We start from the raw sequence: 21,722 nt of genomic DNA on the forward strand, positions 1-21,722 counted from the left end.
TATTTTCTGTGTACATGTTAGTACAACAAAGAACTGAAAATCATATTTTCACATACTGAATTCCTTACTACTTTCTAATGAAATCTGTATTGACTAATGGTATCTATTAATATGTACTTATTGCAATTATCTCATTTTTCCACTGGTATTTTCCACTTTTGCTTATTGCACCCAGGCAGTAGTGAACTGAAGTCTCTGGGGTAAGAGCTGTCCCTTTTTTTTTTTTACCGTATCTAAAAGGATTGGGACCTGCTCCTCTTGTCATCTAAGCCCCAATAAGATGCAAATAATACAATAAATTATAGCAGTACTGTCATGATTTAAAGAATTATTTCACGATATCAAATTCATATTTTATTACTGATTATCAATACTGAGTCTTTAAAACGGAACTAGGTTGCAGAATGGATTGCAAGACTGTGTGTGAAGAGGACTGTGTTTGAAAAATTACATCCTACTGATGTTATCTAGTAATCGTTTCTGTGTGATGAAACGTGTGCTTTTATACCTGAGATGATCTTCAAGCAACTGACTAAGCAACAAACTTCAATTCTGTGTTGAACACTAACTTAAGAACTTTTACAGTTTACTGGAACAACTTTCTAACACGCTAACAAACCTCATCAGAATGTTCAAAATACTACCTGAAGTAACAAAGTAATGATAAAAAGGTCTTTTTGGGAAAGCATGTTTTGCCCTAAAACTGGCACCCTGTTGAAATCACTTTTAACATTTGAATTTCAAATATGCGTATAAACCCACTTTGTAAACTTGCAGCCAAGTTATGCTAATGTTCACATTAGCAAAAGTTAAAAGGTTGCATTTCCTGTATTTTGAAATTTCAGATTCGTTTGAAATACTTTAAGAAGTGTTTAAAAAAACAGGTAACTTCAAAACATTTTAAATTACCACAAATGTGTACAAATTAGCTACCTTGACAAAAATCAGTTGTAGTTTTTAACAGACATTACAGCAGGTCCCAAAAAGACAAACTTGACTTTTTCCTTTGAACATGTTCATATAAAAACTGACACATGCACACACACACAGAGAAGTATACTCACAAGGTATCTGATGGGTATGACTGAGTTTTTTTCAGTGTTGTTTAGATCTATATTAAAATAGGAAAAAAAAGACAAGTATTAGAAGTTGGGATTTTTTTTTTGCCTTGCAGAAAGGAGGAATCTTTAGAATTTCTACCTTAATGCTCCTAAAGAAGAGCAGCCTATGAATTTAGACAAAGGAGGCACAAATTATCGATACAGGAGGAGAGCAATGATATTATTGGAAAAGGTGAAGCTTGCAAATTACAGTGTATAAAGATGAAGCCCAACCTCCCTCCCCTGTTTAAACATGTAAAGCTATGAACAGAAGCTTACTGTAATTAAAAAAAAAAAATGCCAAGAGAAAAGACTTTCAGATTCCCTATGATCCGTTGGTCTGTCCTTCTGTCTCGGGGCAGAAGCAAAAAGACTTTTATCATTCTTGGACGGATGAGTTACCAGCAGAAACTTTAACTCGAGGCTATCTGTAGCACACACTGCCCAAAGAGTCATAAGGAACATGAAGCATCGTTTGGGTGTTGAGGGAAGAGGAGCGTTTACAGAACAAAAGCATGGTTACGTAGGCTGCAAGGCTTCACTGGTCCCATGACAAGTGAAAAAAAAGACGCCTATATGTAACTATACGGATATGGCTTCAAAACGTCTAGTGCATGATCGTTCTCTTGGACCACTTGGCTTTATAGACAGAAAGCTTTTAAATGATGTTTAACTAGTTATATTTTATTAGCCTTCCCCATAAGTCTAAGATTTCAATCAAGATACCGGTTTTCACAGACAGAAGCAGTGTTAAATATCCCTTATGAAATTCCCCTACAAATATTTTCTCTTGAAATATGAAATAAATAAGAGGCCCCATAATGTTTTTAGTGTTACTGGCACTTGCATGCAGCTGTAGAAGGTCTTCATCCACAACAGGACCATCCCAAACTCATGCCAAATAATACCATATTTTAAATATAATGCGTAACAGACTGACATACTGAACTTGCAAATGTACCTTCATATCAATTCCACTTGGGCAGAAGCCAAACTTAGCTACTTAGACTATACCTTATCCCTTCAATCTCTTAATTAATTAAGACTTTGAGAGAAACAATGAGATGCAGTGTTCACATTGATGTACCATCAAGGAAATCTTCAAGGCAAGCCAAGTATATATTACTAAAAGTACAACATTTACATTCTCAGTAAACTTCCTCTTTCCTCACAAATAAAAGAAAACTTAGCACTCATAAGAAATGTCACTGTATCAAAATAAACCTGTTATATAATATTAGAATATTTAGAATATGTTACCTCTCTTAATTGTGCAATGTAACTAGCCTATTTAGATGCTTATCTCTCTATTTTGGAAATAGAGAGCTTCCAGTTCTTAGTGTAGGAAATGCACGGTCCCAGCAGCAGCCATCACTGTGCGTCAGGCATGGCTACAGTCTAGAAAAAACCAAACCAAACCAAACCAAACCAAACCAAACCAAACTAGATGTAGTTTCTCCCCTAGGTAACTGTCTTCAGCATCTCCAAAGGATTTTCCTCAGGGGAATAAGCTTCCAGCAATTTTGAAATGGTAACTCTTTAGACTAGAATTTCTTTATCGTTTGCAACGATCTGTTACAGCGTTTGTATTACAAACTCATTCACGAGGTAAATATTTTCCTTATTACTATGTTATATGCTGGGAGTTTACAAAAATTCTACAGTCCAAGCTTACTACAGAACACAAATAACCAATGTGAATGCTGATACAAGCGCTGAGACTGTACTTTACTGGCTGCCACAGATGGGAGAGATACTCTCTGAGTATAATCTGACTTTGATATCCTCAATTAAAAGCTTCAGACACAGGTAATATGCAACGTTCTACTCTCATCCTGCAGCCAGGGCCACACAACACAGGCTGAAATCAGAGCACAGGTTCTAGAACAGGAAAGACACTCCTCTCTTCATAATTTTTCATTAATTTCACTGAAAATTTAAGAAACAACTGGCAACTATTTTTTTTTTTAATGTAAGAACATAGCTTTTAAGTAGTCACAAAAGCTTCCTGGACTACGTAAGGGCAAAAGCATGTGTGGGGAACAGGGAAAAGCTTTATGCCTCTGGAAGCAGCTATTCACAGAGGGGGAAATGCCCTAATCTTCTCTCCATTTAACTACTCAAACAGAACAGAATCAACTTATCCAGCATTTGCACACACTATTAGAATTTCTTAGTGTAACTCAAAGCCTAAATTACCTGTACATAGACATTTTATCATATGCAGTTTAATTTTAATAAGGCAACAAATTATTTTCTTTGCTAAGAAAGGCTTTAATTAGCCCAAGCCCAAAGCACTGTAAATGTTTAATACTGAAAGTACACGAATAACAGTGTTTATTGTCCTTCCTCTTGTGTCAAAAAGCTTGCCAGGGACCCAGTGTACTATGCAATAGCACGATTAGAAGAAAACATACTTCTTTATCTACTTCAAACATTAAATGCAACTTTTAAAGCATCGTTTCATTGTGTTAGGAAAGTTTTCCAGTAACAAAGATGATGTTAGACAGGAAAAAGGGTAGTATTCTAGTTTATGAAGAAAACCTGGAATCTCCAAAGCAAGAAGTTGTTTACTTAAAAAAAAAAAAACACCAGAGGAAGTCCTGATTCCCCTGCAACCAAACTCTCACCAACTTCACACGGAGACACAGTTCTGGCTTTAGTGTGAGTCCTCAGGGTTCCTTTCAGGAAGCCCTGAAATCTTCTAAAACAACCCAGTATGAATAAGTAACAACTATTTCTGCAACTTCTCTAGCATTCAGGCAGATCTAAACATTTTGCAAACCACAGTAAGCACTCATCATCTGTAAGTGGAAAGGTGGTTCTACGCAGTGAAAGATGTGAGTTGACCTGAATAATGTGGTTATTAGTTACATAGGTTATTAATTACAGTCAGTTTTTTGAAAGGAATTTAATCAGTATTTAGTAGCCTTGAATTTGTTCCAGTGCTACAACTGAAGGAGGCTAGGATTTCACAAAGAAATTACAGAAAACCTGAGAAATATCAGATTTCCAGGAAGATGCAGCAAGTTTAAACACAATAAACAACCGAGTGCATACTATCAGGCTGTCTACACATTTTGATTTCCAGATTTATACCTGTCACACACAATAACAAAAGAACATTTCTACAGATGAGAAGATTGTGATTAAATAGCAATACAAGTCGGAAGAATCTTGTGGCTAATGACAACTCTTCTGGGTTAGAAAGGTTGAAAGAATAAAAACTAAGGGAAATGATTCAGTTTTTACATCATGTCAGTGTTTTTATGAAAACAAACTCTGCCCATATTAATGCAAGTCACTCATGGTAGAAAAAAAAAGTACATGAAGTCCAATTTTTGTTCCTTTCTCACAGGCAGATTTCTACATATTTTCCTTTTGTATGTCTGAGGACAATGAGAACTCCAGAGGTAACTGATGAAACACCAGCAGGTTTCGGAAGTACTTCCATGCTCTATCAATGCAATAGTAGTAGCCCAAAGCCTGAGTGTTTGAGAGCTTAGTATGAGCAGTGTAAAGACTAGTACCTATGTCCCAGCAAACAAGGAGAGGGGACAGTCGGTTACAGTAGATCCTGATATAAGTTGAGGGTCTCTGTTTAATTATATACATTATATCTGAAATAGCAAAGCCACAAGTAGTATTAGGAAATGTTGTTTCTCTTACTGCTGCCTAAAAAGAAAAAAGTAGTCAATACAATGTTTTACTTAGCTACTAAACAAAGATCAGATTTATTTTTGGTTTCAAGAAAAATCTTATTGCTGTCTTTTATATTCATCACTACTTCTGTTTTACTACCTCAGAACATAGATGCACTTAAGCAAAAAAATAAAAGAAAAAAATCAATTTGTAAGTCGCAAGTGTCATACATATATTGCTGCAACAACTACTGTAATGGAAACCAGACCAGCCACACTTACCCAGTATTTCTCCATTATCTAACAGACTGGTGTGAAACTCTCTCCTAATCTTGTAAGGTAAGGGCAAGCAGATGTTTGGTGAGAGGGTAAGAGTTGTTTGTGTGCCCTAAAGGCAGAAAATAGAAAAGGCCAAGACAAGATTCCACAACTGAAAACCACCCACGGAGCATACACTGAACTGGGGGAGGATTTCCTCTGGACCTGCTCCTCCAGCCTCTGCACGGCAAGTACCCGAGGCTCATTCGTCCCAACCTGCCTCCCTCCCAAGCCCAACCACAACGCAATCCGTACTGGTTATGTGCTGCTCTGATCAAAAACGCAGGACATGCAAGATTTCAAGTCGATCCAAGCTGTAATGCTAGCAGTCACTGCAACTAGTGGCAAACTCAGCTGTTCCAACACGTTTGTGGTAAAGGAAGTAAGTGAGAGGCATCCTTTTGTGTCCTTGGCACTTTGGTTAATGAACGTGGTCAAGACTGGTGGCTTGGACAGCCCGTAGTTCAGAAAAGGATGGAAAAGGAGAAAATCTGCAACTGAAAAATACTGGTACTGCCTCAAAACTCCTCCAACATCTACAAAATATACTTGGACAAAGGGCACAAAAATTAAAAAGAAAGATGTATCTTCTGTATTAATAAAGAAGTATTTCAGCCTGATCTCCTCAACATGTGCCCCAATTTCATCAGGCATTATGGCAAATGTTACTCACTCCGATGTTTCAAGGGCAGAGATAGCAACTGTGCCGTTTCCACCCAGCCTTTTCACACCAGCACATGGAAAGGGAAGCAGTGTGCTCAAGGACAAACTGTGGCGGATGCGTGGCCGTGGAAGTTCTCCAGCAAAAGCTACGTAAACAGCCAAGTATGAATGTCTTTCTTCCCACATGTAATACAAAACGGATAAACTACTTAGTTCTGTGTTCAGCTACACAACCATTCTGCAATGGAAAGGTTGTGACTGACGTGGCTCTGATGATCCAACGAGTGAGGTTTAAGTTATCATCTTTTAATTTTTTGCCTCTTTCTCTGCTGTATTTTTGCAAAGCAGTTTACTAAACTAGTGGCCTCGCCTAAGACTGTTGAATTGTACAGTCTAAAAGATCAAATCCATTTGAGACCTACAAATAAAAAGCCCTATTTGCTGCATCTCCCATAAGGTTTTTCTTGCCTGCAAGCATTGGCCTTGACAAATGTGATACCTCGAGTCAAATAATCCTCTAATACATACAATTTATACCAAAACCAGTTCCATAAATTACAAAAACAGGGTTCTCTTCTGCTTCCCCACATGAAAATCATGCCTCCTTTGAGTACAGGCTTGGTAAGTTCAAGCTTTTTGAAAATGTTCTCTTATTTTAGGCAACTGCAGATAATTCCAAAGCCTGTTATTACACCTGCTCTTTTGGAGCGTATTAACAATAGAAGAGCTCTGCTTTCACCTACCCTGTATCGGTTTGAAACTACAGACTGGAGATCAATTCCCCTCTTCTTCTGTTTTATTTTTAGGCATTAAAAATGAAACAGGTTAAAAAAAAATAAATACTGAACTTCCAGACTATTCTGTGTAGGTCTGCATCACGTACTGTTTGTGCAGCCTTCTAGAATAATACATAAATACAAGAAAGCATTTAAACCTAATTTTTATAACCAGATTATGTTTACAATTTTCATTTATAAGGGTGATTCTAACTTGGAAATATGATTGAAGATACCAGTTACAGGGGGGAGGAAGGGGGGGAAGGCAGTTCAGCTAGGAAAGGGGAAAGTAAAACAATGCAAAAGCAAAAGTGAGACCACACAGAACTTTACGGCATTCCCTCCATCATTTTGTGTGTGTGTGTGTGTGTGTGTCGAATACAAGCATCTGAAAACTGGCATAATGTTCTGTGGTGTTTCTAAATTTAAAAATTTTCCTTTGCATTGAAAGGGACTAGTAACACCCACAGAATTTAGTTCTTTCAGGTAATTTCTTAAGCTACGCCACCATTTCATCTCAGCAACGAGCAGACAGTTTAGATGCTGCTTCTGTCTTAACTGGAACACAGCTGACATAAGGCAGGACTTTACCTGAAGATGGGTTTCTTAACACAAAAATTAAAACCTCTGTTTTCCCTGCATTTTCAGGGCACAAGAAAAGTAAATAACTGATGTACAATGTTTTACAGTCTTCAAAGTTAGATGTAATATTTCTGTGCCTGTAATATTCACGATGTGTGATGTGGGTACTGCAGATACAGAGGTTACGCTCGTACTTTCTAACTAACATTTTGCTTCTAATTGCTAGGTGCTTCCCTGAGCCTACTGAGCATTCATTTTTATCTGTTTGCAAGTTATCATCAGTATTAGGAACATATGCACAACATACGGTTGTTTAAGAATTAGCTGCTCATCTCCTCTCATGTTATTATCCCATGCTTACGACAATCATTTCAACAACATCCTTTCCCAACATAAGGAAATCAGGATATCGAGTGCTTTTCGTTTTGCAAGTAAAGATGAAGAAGTACAGGAAATAATCTCCCTAGATAAATTTTTTTCAGAATTTATCCAGAGAATGTATTTATGCTTATGCCTGTTAGATGCAACTGCTTCACCAGTTCTTGGAGCGCAGGCATTCAAGTTCAGACTCTGGTCAAATCACAGAATTAGGGCTGGACAAACGTTAATGATGTTTTACTGAACAAGGCAGAAAATTCATTAATGACGTTACCCTAGCTGCATAGATTAAATACTAACACTTATTTCCTGGCCTTAAATCTGGTGCATTACCAAACAGCTGTACAGCACGACCTAGGAGGAATTGTATGTACTCTTGTGATGACGCATTAGAATTACTTAAAAGCAAAACTGCATTGCCCAATATAAAATAGTAACATGAATCTGTTACTACATAAGAACAAAAGTTAAGAGAAAGTAAACACCAAACCATTCTTTTTTAATAGGATTCAGCTAATAGATTCATCTGACCAAAGCTTAGCAACATGAACACAGAAGAGCTAGTCATTAAAAGCTACTTCCTTTATAAATTTCCTGACATCTATCAGCGTTGCTCTGTAATAACCTTTTTGAGAAAGGAGCAACTCAAACAGTAAAATGTTAAAAGTGCATGAACACAAGTCCAGTCTGGCAGGCAAACACGCAGTGTAATGACAGAGATCATCATAATCCTTCTTAATGCTCTATTGAGACAGTCCAGGAACATTAACCTTCTGCATTCGATTGAAATCCAGACACAATAATGGACTACAACAGCTTCTCCCTTTTACTGTAGTTACCCTGACAGATTATAAACTTCTTTTCAAAGGTCTTGCCAACAGCAAGTGTTGAGTAATTCAGCAGACTGAAGTTCTACATGTAATTCTGTATTACTTCAGAAAACCTGATTGTCTCTTCAACTTCCATTTTAAAAAGAAATTCTGCCACAATTTTGTATTTACCTTTATTGCTTTTCAAAAACTCTGTTGTCTCTCATTGGTGGCATTAGGTTGATTTCTACTCAGACACTGGTAATAATTTAGGTAGTGAAATTAATTACATACTTTAAAAAAAAAGGGGGGGGGGAGGAGCAGGGGGAAGACAGAAGTCTGTGTTCCTCCTCATTAAAGGACTGCATTACCTATCAAGAAGTGCACTGCAGGCTGGGGAGGGATTTTTCTGAAGTTCTTACAGGTTTTTCAAAATTCTGTGGGGACAGTCAACAAGGGTAACACCAGAGTCCTGAAACACACTTTCCCTTTTCTCTTAGGAGCTCATGTGCAAATGCAAATTCCTCCCTTTTTTGTGACTAAGCAAAAAGAATTAGGCTTTCTTATTTGCAATTGGAAGAAACTCCGTCCTTGCAGATGTCCTGACATACAGATGACTGAGTGGGCACTTAAAAATACAAGTTCAAGAAAACCGTTCCCACCCATGGTCATCTGAGACAGCAGCCCTTGAGATTTCAAGCATGAGTCATCTCTGTTTTTCATTTCCATTGTGTAACTAGTTAAGCTGCAGAGGAAAATGGTTTGAGAGTCAGTAAAGTTAAAAGCATTAGGAGCAAACATTTTAATCTTTTGCACAATCACAGGTTTTTTTCCAGTAAAAAAGTGATGATGTCTTTTGTCAGTTTAAGGGACTGAATTTCATTGTGGTTCTAATGCAAAATTTTAGCATAGTCTATTACTTGGCTCATGGTGAACCTATCCTATCACCTTCTAGCCAAACATACCGGGATCAGTTCTAGGTATCAGTCATCTCTAGATCCACACCTGGAATTCCCAGATAAACATTTTCCTAAGACAGAACTTCATACTGCAACTTTCCGCTCACTTTGAACTTTCTGTGAGTGAACTTGCTTTCTGCTACTTTCACATGCTTTATCACGACTGAGATATCTCTAGGGTACATTTCTTTTAATAACATTATTTGGCAACTCAAGTACTAATTTTTACAAGGAAGACCTGGAGGTACAGGCTGGGGATGAGTTGTACATGAATAATAAAACAATGCAGCCTATACCAATTCACTCAGAGAAGCTGGGGATTTCACCCGTCAGCAAGGGAGGTAACAGCGGTGATGGCACTTTCTACCATGGAAGGCAATCTTACTGATTTACTGTATCGTAACAGGTTTTTGATTTTATCTGCACTTCACAGAGGCAGTGAGATGACCAAGCAAATTTCAGTACGCTTTCTCCAAGGCACTGTGGATATTCAGGTTTTTAGATTTAACAGCTCTAAACACGATTTGTACAGTCTTCTCAGCAGTGTAACACCGCCAAAACAGAAAAATAACACAAAGGCAGTCCGAACCTAAATACTAAGACAGGAGAAGAGGGTAGAAACTAGCACAATTCCTAGAGAGTTAAAACAAAAAAGGGGAAGAAAAAAAGACCTCTGAGACATTTTTAAACAGCGTGATTTTGAACTTTACCACCCCCCAATACATGTGTATGCACATTTATCACACTTCTTACTCACAGACAGCAACATGCTTGTTTCAGGTGTACAATTTCAGAGACAGGCAGCTTTTGATGTTCTTAGTCCAGAACATCCAGGTAGCTTTTTGCAAAGCAGCAGAGGCCATACTCAGAGCACTGCATCACAGCATCACATGCCCAAAGCCGGAGCTGGAAGCGGAGACAGCACAGAGCCAGTTGGCTCTGGCCAGGGAGGTGCATAACCATATAACCACAGCTGTGCCTGTGCTAATCCATCCTACCCCTCAGCAAAACATACTAGTGCAGGACACTATGCACTAGCGCAGCCACAGAGCTTCCTGAAGGGCATTTGTTCGAGCCCTGCCAGCTCAGAAGACGTTAAAAAAAAGCATGTGTGACTCTCTGCAGCAAACCATACAGCCGAAACTGAAGCGGCTTGATGGCACAACTTGCTATTTAGGTAACTAGATCACCTTTACTATAAATGAAGCAGGAGTCACGGTAGGAATTGCAGAAAAAGAAAGTGTACAGCACTAGACTAAACAGACCATGAAGTGGTCTTAGACTTAAATTTTGAAGGAAGCACGAAGAGGAAACTGACGCTGTTGCCAATTCTTTCAACTTATTTTTAGGAACTTTTTTGCTCTGAAAAAGGGACAAAAAATCCTCAGTATGGCACTGTGTATCACAACAGCAATTTAGGGTTAGTAATGAAGAAAGATATGATTTAATTTTTTAACAAATGCAGTGATAAAGTCAAAAAGCTAACATTGACAAAAAATGTTTCCATTTTCAACTTAAAAATACACAGTCCCTACTCCAAATCTATCTGCACTATAATTATCGTTATAGTGATGTTAGGACAAAGTTCCCTGTTGGAAGGTCTTAGTAAGGGTTATTTAAGTGCCCACTCCCTAGTTATTGTCAGTCTTACTGCTCACTAACACACAAAAACCCAAGTCATTCTTTACCTTTAATACAACTGCAATTCAAATGTTTCTAGGTAAACACATCAATAAATTAATGAAAAATCTAAAAAAGGAAAACATTAAATAGTGAAAATTCCAGACATCTCTTAGGTTATAAACATAGCCAAACAGCCCATTCAATCCAACATTTTCCTGGATTGGTAATATGAGCTTTGTCAGCTGTTTGTTGTCAGAACTGTCTGTACAATTGCAAAACATTACCTGTGACTTGAGAACACGGAACAGGCTGATCGTGTACTTGAGGTCAGGGGATACCACTAGAAACTCATTAACATTCTCAATTTTCACCTAAATTCTGTGTTCTGAGTGCCTGCGGATGTTTGAATGATGTAACATGCTACCACTGTGCCTGACAAAAAGTTTTTAAATTTACTCTTGGTTAAAACCAGCATTATGACACCGGACTGCTTTTAATAGCCTCGAGTCTAAAGCTTCAGCAATCCAGTATTCAGAGCTTACCTTTCTTAAAGGTAAATCTACTTAATGCTATCCCAAGTTATGAAAATATTTTTCATTTTCAGCTTTTTAAGGAAAGGTAAACTTAGAAACCAAGAGGTAATAGGTAACAAATTTATTAAACTGTTTTGTCTGTCTGAGGAACACCTATGAATTACCTTAGAGAAACAGCCAACAGAAACCTTGCCCCGCTACGGCCTTTCAGAGAATAAGATCACCCCCCCCAATACATTTGCATCCAATGTCCGCTATTTGTATCCATGGACCACCACTCAGAGAGGTAGGAAAACAAGGGCTAAAGCAGTCAGTGTGGTCCTCAAATCTCATACTTTAGGTATAAAGTAGTGTTAGCATACACACAAGCGATGTTTGTATCTTATTTTCAGGCATATATTCCAGAAATGATGATCCACCCGCAGTGACGTGGGTATTCAGGTAACAGACAGATGGTTTCCCCAAAGTCCTGTTCCTCTTTACATGAACCCTGCTGCCTCTGCCAACTGCCACTGCTTGCTCATCTCTTTCTTCACACTGCTGTTCAGACTGATTGGGTCCAGGTTAAATGAGGATTATTTCCCAACAAGAGTAACATTTTAGGTGGGTGGATGTTTTAACCGAGTAACGTATCTTTACGTTGGGGAAGGAGGGGAGAAAGACTACAGGCTGGGCACCATCTGATGTTTTTCATTAGGTAGTGTGATCTGGAAAGAGTCTTACACTTATCACTGACTGTTCTGTGTATGTTATTATCTTTCCTCAAACCACCTCCGAGCATTCAAATAACCTGAACTCAGCTCATGGCTAGAACAAGTTTTTATCTTCAGTTATGTTAGACTAAAATTGCCAGACTGTTTAGCATGCTCTCTTTTTTCAGTTGAGTTTTATGGAACCGTAACGCATACTGCATAGGTATTGTTATTTAAAGGCATGCAAGAAAAAACATGCCTGAAACACTGAGCCTCAGTGAAACACTGAAATGCATGTACAGCTTCTCTTCTAGGAACTGGAACAGCAAGGATAAGGGGTAATCCATGAACAAGCAAGCCAGACTAAGTACGGACAAGCAGGATGCTCTCCATGGTTTTCTAAGGCATAATCTTGCTCGCTCCCTGTTCCAGCTCCCACTTTCTCACCCTGCTTTTTATTGAAGAACAGCAAGCCCAGTTTCACCTTCCAGTTGTTCCTCTTCCCTGCAGGGGTACATTTCATAATGAAAGCACTTTTGACCAAGTTGTTTGAACAGAAGAGCTCATAAAAATGCAAAACTATTTGCATGCTTATGAAATCAACAGAGAATCCATTTTCATAACGAAAATTAAACACACCTATCCAAGAAAAGCACAAATACAAGGCTAACAAATTCAGTACTAAATTATACTGTGTAAATACACAGTATGAATCAGCTGTACATACAGCTGCCTTCATGGAAAATAATGTGCAAAATAAACTACAGACAGACAGAAATGATTCTATCTTCTTCCTACTTCTGTGTCTGCTGAAAAAAGACCACGGGCACCACAAACCTGGAGCTCTTACTTCTTTTTTCATTTTTCCTTTCTATTGCTGCAGCACTTTGCTGTTAGTTGACCATTACCAGTAGCTGCAGATTCATTGTCTCAATTCTTCTATATAACATTCAAAACAAATGGAAAATACTGCTGTAAGTCTACATCTTACTTATACAATATTCTTATTATTAGGCATGTTTTTGTTGTGCAGAAAACCCAAAACATGCCATACCAAGAACAGAAAAGAGGTTAGAGAGGTTAGTACCTAAATCAAATTTTAAGATACCACACAACTTGAGCAAATTACTTTATTGAGTTGAAATAAATGTGACCTTAGTGTAATGGAGACTCCAACAGCAAAGTGAAAACAGCCCAACAAGCCTGCTGGCTCTCTATCAGAGCCTTCAGGTTCATGGCAGCTAACTCAATCCAAGTCTGGACTGCATCGATGCCACTTTGAGTGTTCCCTTGACTTGCAAATTTTGCAGGCAGCCAACTACACTTAACCCTTAAGTCGAGCCAGTAGCTCCCTACTCACTCTCGCCAGCGCAGGGGAGGAAGTGGTAACCTTGGTTTTAGTTCAGCTGACAGAATTGCTTGCACCTTTACACTGTAGCTTTGTAAGAACTTTAAAACAAGCATAAAACTGAGCTACAAGCAATAGAACAGAGCTGCTGCTGAAAGTAGCCTCCACCCATTTTTTGCCATCCCAGGCTGTCCCATCCCTTTTGCCAGAAGTCCAGTGAGTGCCAGCAGCAGCTTTTTGCAAGCTTTGTATGTTCGCGGAAGTGCAGTATCAGGGGTGTGTGTGTAAGCAACCAGAAGCTGCAGCATGGTAACTTATCTACTTTTATCTTTATTGAAAGCCAAAATAACCCACCCCAAACCCCATTCCTAAACACTCAAGCATATTATTAAAATTTTATTACAGATAAAGTATTTCAGAGTATATAAAATTAAATATGCATAATTTGTTACTTACTGAAGGTCAGGAGTTGGTACTTTTCCTAATCCAAAGTGGCTGTATGGTACAGGAAACAGCAGCTTACCACTGAGTTGACCATTTAAGCTATGAAACAAAATACCCTCATTCATAAATTTTTGGGGTTTTGCTATGAGCCAACATTCAGGGTGCAGTCATATGCAGCTTCCAGCTCCTCAAACTTAGTGTTTTTCAAGTAGTGACATTTCATAGGCTGCTCCACTCCTCTAGCTTCCAAGACAAAAATATTTGTTGAGAATGACTCACTGTGTATTCTACTTATGTACTTCAGGTTAACTGAATAAGATCTTTTCAAAAACTATTGTGTGTATAACTACAAGAGAGGAAACAACAAAGCACCTGACAGATTGCTTAGGCCATGTGAAGTGTTTCAGTAAATCTGACCAGTTACATTTATTTGCTTACCCCCCACCCCCACCCCCAAGATACTTGCATCCTCTTATCAGCAGTATTGCAACACAGGCTCCTTGTAACCTTACCACTAGCCTCGCTCAACCCTACAAACTCCACAGGATGCAGAGGGCAGCGCTCATTTAAGCGTGGAAACTCATTCCACTGTATGTGCTGCCACCACAAATACCTGCAGGACTGTGAACTGCAACATTGTGTGAAGCTCGATCAAACCTCTTGTAGCACCTGCTCATCTGTAGCCTAACTTGACAGACTGTGGGCACTCTTCACCTTTCACCAAGTGTGAGAAATGGACAGGGCAGGGCATTGGGTGAACACTCAGTATTTGCAGCCTAATAATGTTTCTCCAAGCACAACTTTCTTAGTAGACAGTCTGGTTTAAGTTGCACAGGTCACTCCTAGTGTACAGGAACACACAATGAAATTCACAAAACAGCAGCTTCTTTAAAATATCAAACGACAGTCATAGGCAGGTAAGCAATCATTACATGAACACAAAAATAAATTATTTTTATTTGGGGAAAGTTCTTCTTTTAGTAAATACTGTTGTTTATGAAGCTTGGTATTAACCCAAGTAATGTGGATTTAGAATGAGCAACTCAGTTGCTGTTTCCAGAAACACCGGATACCTTTAGCTTTCTCTTTAAAAGACCAGCAAGAGGTTGGCTTTAGCTTCAGACTTCCCAGTACCTGAACCAAGGCAGGCAGTTCATATGTTATAGCAGAGTGGCCAGTGTAAAAAAATCAAGGACAAGAATGAACAGGTATGTCCACTTGATGCTGTGGAGAGCAGAGGATGACAGATGAAGACCAGCAGGCTCTCTCCACTGCCTGCAGCAGGCTCTGGTTAGGAGTTGCCTGCACTAGGCAGCATCAGCCCCTCTAGCTGCCTATAGCTGGCGACCTTTGGGTTCCACAGCCAGAAATAGGCATGCTGGAAAAATAGCCACAGGAAAAGCTACCAGGTAGCTCAGTATGGCAGTGTTTCTGCCTGTAAAAGTATTTGTGCAACAGAGGGATAGTGAGAAAAATTCACTTGCACCAGCAGACTGTTAAAGAAAACCAAACTCAAGCATTAAGTCTGTTCCTACTGTGATACGTAGCAAAGATTTTTCTGGCAGCCATGAAAAGTGCCTTAGGGCATACGTGTGCTCTGCAGTAACCATTTATTTGTTTTATATTCATTTTCCAAGAAACTTAACCAGGAAATAGAAGACACACGCACGCTTATAATAATTACTGACACCAAACAATTTCTTTGTGGTATCACATACTTTACTATTATAATTTATTTAGTTCCTGTGTATGCTAATATTTTTCTACTCCTTTGAGCAGGATTTGAGCAAACAAGACCCTTAAAAAGACTGAAGGGTCACATACCAAGGAGAAGTTATTCAATTATTTTACAGGCCGCTCTCTATTTCTGACACCGGAACAGAGTTGATGGTATACAAGGAACATAATGGTTACAGCAGCGTGCAGGGCCTGGTGGGTGGAGCCATGGCTAAAAATGCAACTATTTGGGAATGGGAGGAAATGTGTTAAGCAAGCAGCAGCAGCACATGCATACTTGACATTTGTTTTGAGTTGCATTGTTTAAGGGACAAAAATTTCAGGATGACATGAAGGTGTTTCGGAGCGCCCAGTCCCCAGTAACCCCAGCGATGTCAAAATGCATACTGGTGTGCAGATGCTCACAGGGAGCCCAGCCTTGCACACAAGGTATGCTTGTGCACTGCCACAGCAGAATGATACTCAGTAAGAATCTTCACTCAAGGGACTACTACTACTCAAGTTACTTTTCTGAAGTTTCACAGCAACCCCACAAACAAGCAGTTTTATAAACCAGACATCTACCTGCAGTAGCTACAGCTGAACCTAAACGCATGGACAGAGGAAACCCTCAGTTATGGTGCGTTTCAGAATGCACGTCTTTTATAAGGTATAGAACAGTGGTTTAGAAAAAAAACCACAATAACCACCCTTTCACATCACTTGACTCTACTGTTGCATCTCCTAGAATGTAAGTCACATTTATTAAACATGAAATTTAAAATGCTACACAGTTAGGTAAAGCACCTAGCTCAGTAGAAGGCACTGTACTAATACTATTTTCACTTTTAAATGGGTTGCACAGTATCCTAGGATAGCTTAAAAAAACCCACAAGAAACAGGTCTACTGTGCAAGTTAACAAGTAGTTTTGCAAAACATAACTATTAGCTAGACATTAAGAAAAATTTTTTACATGTTGGCCATGCTTACACTACAACAAAAGCACAATGGGGTAGGCGAAACATGTCAATATCATTTTAAAAATAGATAATACATTATAATGAATTTAAGTATTTTTTTTAAAGAAAACCTCTAAACACAAGCATTTCTGTAACTGATTTGGTATTACTCAATCTTATTTTCTAAAGTAAGGAGAGTTAAAACAGAACACTTCCGAATTATTAAAATAATAATTTTAAAGTCTCTTTGATTAGTACAAGTACTGGGATGTGATGTGCTATTTTAAGTCTGACCTTGTCGTATCAACTGGCTTCTAATTTCACAGGCTTTCAAGCATACCTAGATTATTTTTTTAATATATCTGTACATTAATATTCTAACTGCCGTTATACACCTATGCTATAAACCATTCCCAATTACCAGTGTGTGGGAATACAAGCATTTTCCCTGTGCACTAACAAAAGTCACAAGAGAAGCTGCAGCACCATCACACAGTAACACAGATGTGCATACAGGTGGTATTCTGCTCTGGTTTGACACATAACAGCTGCTATTGACAGACCAAAAAATTAAAAAAAGTAGTATGAATCTATTGCTTAATAGGCAAGTCACAAGCATGCTTTTAGAAAAAGATTCTGAACTGATGGAGCAGTAACATACTCTGGGGAATCCACAGTCACATCATTATACATTGAAAGAAATCCTAGTTCCTTTGTTTTGTCCTCACTGAACAACAGTGGTGTTCAAGATCACAGATTTAAGAGTCTCGGATTTAAAGTGATAACCAAGGATGCACCTTGGATCACTTTAAATAGAGACTCTTAAATCTGTGATAATTGATGGATCGCTTTATCTCTACCTTGAAGACAAAGATACCTCACCTTGAAGCTTGTGAACTCTTAGCTGCACAATATCCATTGATTTGGCATTAATCATACCACCAAAACCACACAAAATTTAAATGGGGAGGGGAATGTATTTTCTCAATATCTAGGATTCCTTACAAAACACTTTACCGAGGTGAAAAGTACTCCTTGATTTCAATGCAAAGTCCAAGTGCTTAGCTCTATCTGAAGCAAAGAAAGAGGAAAACAATTCCTTACATCCTTCACATTACACAGCTATTAATCCAAAAGCACAGCGAGTAAAATGTGCACTGACTTTTTGATGTGGTAGCATTAGCGCCAACCTCACTTCCATTGTAAGCAGCTCATATACACGGACTTTAAAAATCATCCATTATATAAATTGACATTCTAACAACAAGCTGGCTGAAGGAAAGCATTTCTCACCCCTCCCAGTCCCATGCCCACAATCACCTTTCCTTACTTGTTCTGCTCCTCCATTTCCCCAGACTGCCGGTGCTATTTATTTCCTACTGAAAAATGGTTCAATGTGCCTTCTGAGTTTTCTGCTATATTACATTTTAAGATGATCCCAAATATAACTCTCCGGCCAATTGTACCAACACTCCTCACACACACACACTCCTTGTATCTAACCTCTGCAGAAGATCAGGTTCAAGCCAGCACCAAGTTTAGTCCCGACTCAAAAGCTACTATGAGCTATGGCAGCACAGGTCACAAGCAGCACAGCAGCCTAAATAGTAGAAAGGCTTCCTATCTAGGGCAACAGCAACACCGCAAAGAATTTCCACCCCCACCACTCATTCCTAACCTCTGTATCATGCACTCGGTCAGGTAAATATTGTTATGCGTATCTGGCACATGATTAAAGCCGTATCTCGATTACATGTACACTTCGTATGAAGTATTAGGTAGGAACTGATAGCCCTAAGAAGTGGGGCAGGGAAAGCAGATCTGTTGTAGCTTATTTAAGCTCTGTCCAATTATTTTTGTTGATCTCTGCAGAGCAGCTCAATGCAGATCACACTAGATACCTACTGCAGAAAAGAAAACTGAAACCACATGTCCCAGGCAGTTCTGGCAACTGGTCAGAAGTCTTCCTCTTGGCAAGCACAAGTCTTATTCCGTACAGTGTTTTTTAGTTCATGTCTGAATAAAACAAGTGAAGACTTACTGCAGCTCCAGCATCCAGGATTAAAGCAGAGCCCTCCCTGTCCACCAGTCGGACCACAAACAGCAATTTGTGAGAAAGGGCCTTGGTGCTGGCAAGCTTTGTGTCCACCACAGGTCATTACAGAAACCTGTCACACCACTTCCAGTGTGTGTTTTACTTCTGGTGTGATGCAAATTACTCCGAACGAGTAGCCACAGAAGAAATAACCAGTGCTGCATTCAGCTTTCATTTTTTACATGCCCATCCACAGAGTTCAAGGTTCTGAGGAAACACACAGTTACTAAGAGTGTCAGCAGACTTATGGGCAGTCTTAATTTCCCTCCCTTACCCCAGCCAAAAAAAAAAAACCCACCCCAAGGAAATAAAAGCAATAGCAAAGTATTAATAATTCCTCTCCACTGTAAAGCACAGCTCTACTAGGAGAGGAGAAATACTTTAAGCTTTCCCTTGGGCCCTTCTGTACAGCCAGCCCATTCCACTAAGCACCTTCCAGATGGAGGAGTGACAGAGGGTCAATCCCAGTCACAGGGAGGAGGTAACTTTGAAATGAAGATGAGCACCAAAGTAGTCACTAACTGCTGTAGAATGCAGGAAAATCAAACAGCATGACCAACTTTTCAGACATGCCTTCCACAAAAATGGTGGAGGACACTGTACCATCTAAATAATGATCCGAAATATGGACAAATGGAACAAAAATTTAAGTTTTGTTTCTCAGGAAATTGCTTCCCTCCTATGAAGCTTCCTTCTGTCCTGAGAAAATAAATGTCCTAAAGCACAGTGACATGCTTGGTTGCATATACATTAAGGATTTCCCTTAATAATTAACTCCAATTCTTCTTTAGCAGAAGTGATTCCTTATTCAAGTTTTCTTATAAACAAGCGCTCATTCATTTGTCATGTTAACTACCTAACTGTATGTAATCATTAACTTCAATAGATTTTGCATGTATATTTGGCCCAGGCTACTGCTTAACATTTCATTTGGGTATTACCTTCATTTAAAACAGTGTAATAGGCTGCATCTATTTTCCTAGATACGTATCTTAACAGCACTTGGAATATATTTGTCTAACACCTTGCCTTTGTGATCTGTTCATGGTTTCTCAGTTTTATAAAAAGCATAATCCTCACATTAGAAGGAGGTGTCATCCTGGTAATTTATTATACTGAAAATTTATAGCAGCTGATAAACATTAGATTATTCCATCAGCAGACAATGGTCAACACTGTCATTTGCTTGCACAGCCTACATTACAGATAGCATTAAAGGCAATACACGAGTAGAGTATTTGCATCTCATGCAAACTTAAGTAATTAACACATGAAAACCTTACCACAGCAGGGTTCTCGGTGGGGGGGGAAGCTCTCCCTTTCCAGTTTATACAGTTCTGTAGCTTAAGACAACAATGAAGGGGAGCTGGCAAATACAAAGAAGCAAAAGGCAAGTTAATTTTTTTCTGTGTGGAAACATGTTTTTATGTTGAAAACTTTTATGTGGAAACATTTAAGGCTTTTGTACAACTGTATTAAAACAAACTTTGTATTCACGCATGAAGAGTGGAAAAAAAGAAGAAACCAATCTTTCTGAAGCTGTTGGAGCATTACAGACAAGAGACTCAATTCTGTCTCTTGTTTGGGAGAAATTATTGGACTGGGGATTAATTTTTTTAACTATAATATTTTCACATCTTAGAGAAAAAAAAAAGATGTCTTTAATCACTGCAGTTAGCCAGAGATGACAAATCCCAAATATTCAAAAAGTAGAGCTCAATTAAGAAAAGAAAGATCCTATGTTTCCGATTCCTATTTATAGCTTTACTTACTGATTTTTGCACGTCAAATTGGTAAGGCTATAAATACAAGCTTGCCTGTAGCAGTAAATGACAAAGCACGTTGGATCTGTATTTTCACACTCCAGCAGCCCGAGCAGGACAGAGCCGGCCCGCCGGGGCAGGTATTGCCCTTCCCTGACAGCCACCTCCCACAGCCGCCAGGGCTGCGGCGGTGCCTCCCCCTCCCCCCGCCGCGCCCCCGAGCATCCCCGCCGAACGCACGGTGACGGTACAGCCGCGTCAGGGACAGGGGCGCGGTGAGCTCACAGCCCGCTGCGGGTGGTGGTGGGGGCGGCGAGCGGCGTCCCCCGCGGCCCGGCCCGCACACCCCCGCGAGCAGGGCCGTGTCGGGGCTCGGGGGCGGACAGGGACAGGCCACCCGGCCGGCTCCGGCCCTCACCCGGCTGCCGGGCCGCGCGGGCTCTGCTCCCGCTGCAGCCGTGCCCCGCGCCCAGCCCCCGCCCGCCAGGGCCGCGCAGACCCCGGGGACCGGGGCCGGGGCGAAGGGCTGGGGAGGGCTGCCCCAGGGGTGCGCCCAACACGGCGGGGCGATGCGCTGGCAGCCGGCCCCGCTCCGCGCTTCCCGGCGCCCCCTTGCCCCCGTGCCCGCCGGCAGCTCCCGCCCGCGGCACAGCGCCCCGGCCCCGCGGGGCCGACCCCGCTCCTTCCCTCAGCTGACCCCACTGCCCCCGCCCGGGCGGGCGGCAGCCGCCGGCCCATCCCCGGCGGGGAGCAGCCGGCCCCGCTGCCGCGCCGGGAGGCAGCGAAGGGACCGGGACCGACCCCGGCCCAGCCACCGCGCACTCACCTCGCCTGGCCACCTCGTCCCGGTGCTGCCGGCGGGCCCGCACCGGCTGCTAAAATGGCTGAGGGCGGCGGGGAGGAAGGGGGGAGGGAGGGGCGGGGGCGGGGCGAGCCCCCGATCTGCCGGCCGCGCCGCCCAATCCCGCCGCGCCGCCGCGGGGAAGGGGCGGGCAGGGGCGCGGGCCCGCAGCGAGGCGGCGGCCGGGGGGCGGCGGGCAGCGCCGGGGCCGGGCCGGGCGGCCGAGCGGCGTGCCGGCGCAGGGGGACCGGCGGGCCGGGCCGGGCGGCGCGGGGGCGGCAGGCGGCTCAGCCCGCAGCACGGCCGCAGGCCCTGGCGCGGGGGGCGGGCGGCGGCGCGGTTCGCGGACCCGAAGCCGCCATCCCGCTGTCATCCGTGCGGGCGCGGCTCCCGGCGTGGAGCTGGGGGGCTGCTCGGGAAGGCGGCTGGCACCGCACGGGGGCTTCGGGCCCAGCGCCTGGCGGCGGGGCAGGGCGGGGGG

At 41.2% G+C, this 21,722-nt stretch overlaps 1 protein-coding gene across 3 annotated transcripts in view; it reads right to left on the reverse strand.

The window, feature by feature from the left end:
* Positions 1-21,312, reverse strand: part of ACSL4 (acyl-CoA synthetase long chain family member 4) — a 40,787-nt gene extending 19,475 nt beyond the window's left edge. For all 3 annotated transcript variants that reach the window (XM_056359754.1, XM_056359753.1, XM_056359752.1), the window contains exons 1-3: positions 21,227-21,312; positions 19,921-20,003; positions 1,065-1,111 (exon numbers count right to left, since the gene is read on the reverse strand). The gene's annotated coding sequence lies outside the window, so the exon portion shown is untranslated. The remainder of the gene's footprint in view (positions 1-1,064; positions 1,112-19,920; positions 20,004-21,226) is intronic.
* Positions 21,313-21,722: the final 410 nt, after the last annotated feature.

This window comes from Falco biarmicus, chromosome 14 (assembly GCF_023638135.1).
Source record: "Falco biarmicus isolate bFalBia1 chromosome 14, bFalBia1.pri, whole genome shotgun sequence".
Taxonomy (NCBI): Eukaryota; Metazoa; Chordata; class Aves; order Falconiformes; family Falconidae; genus Falco; species Falco biarmicus.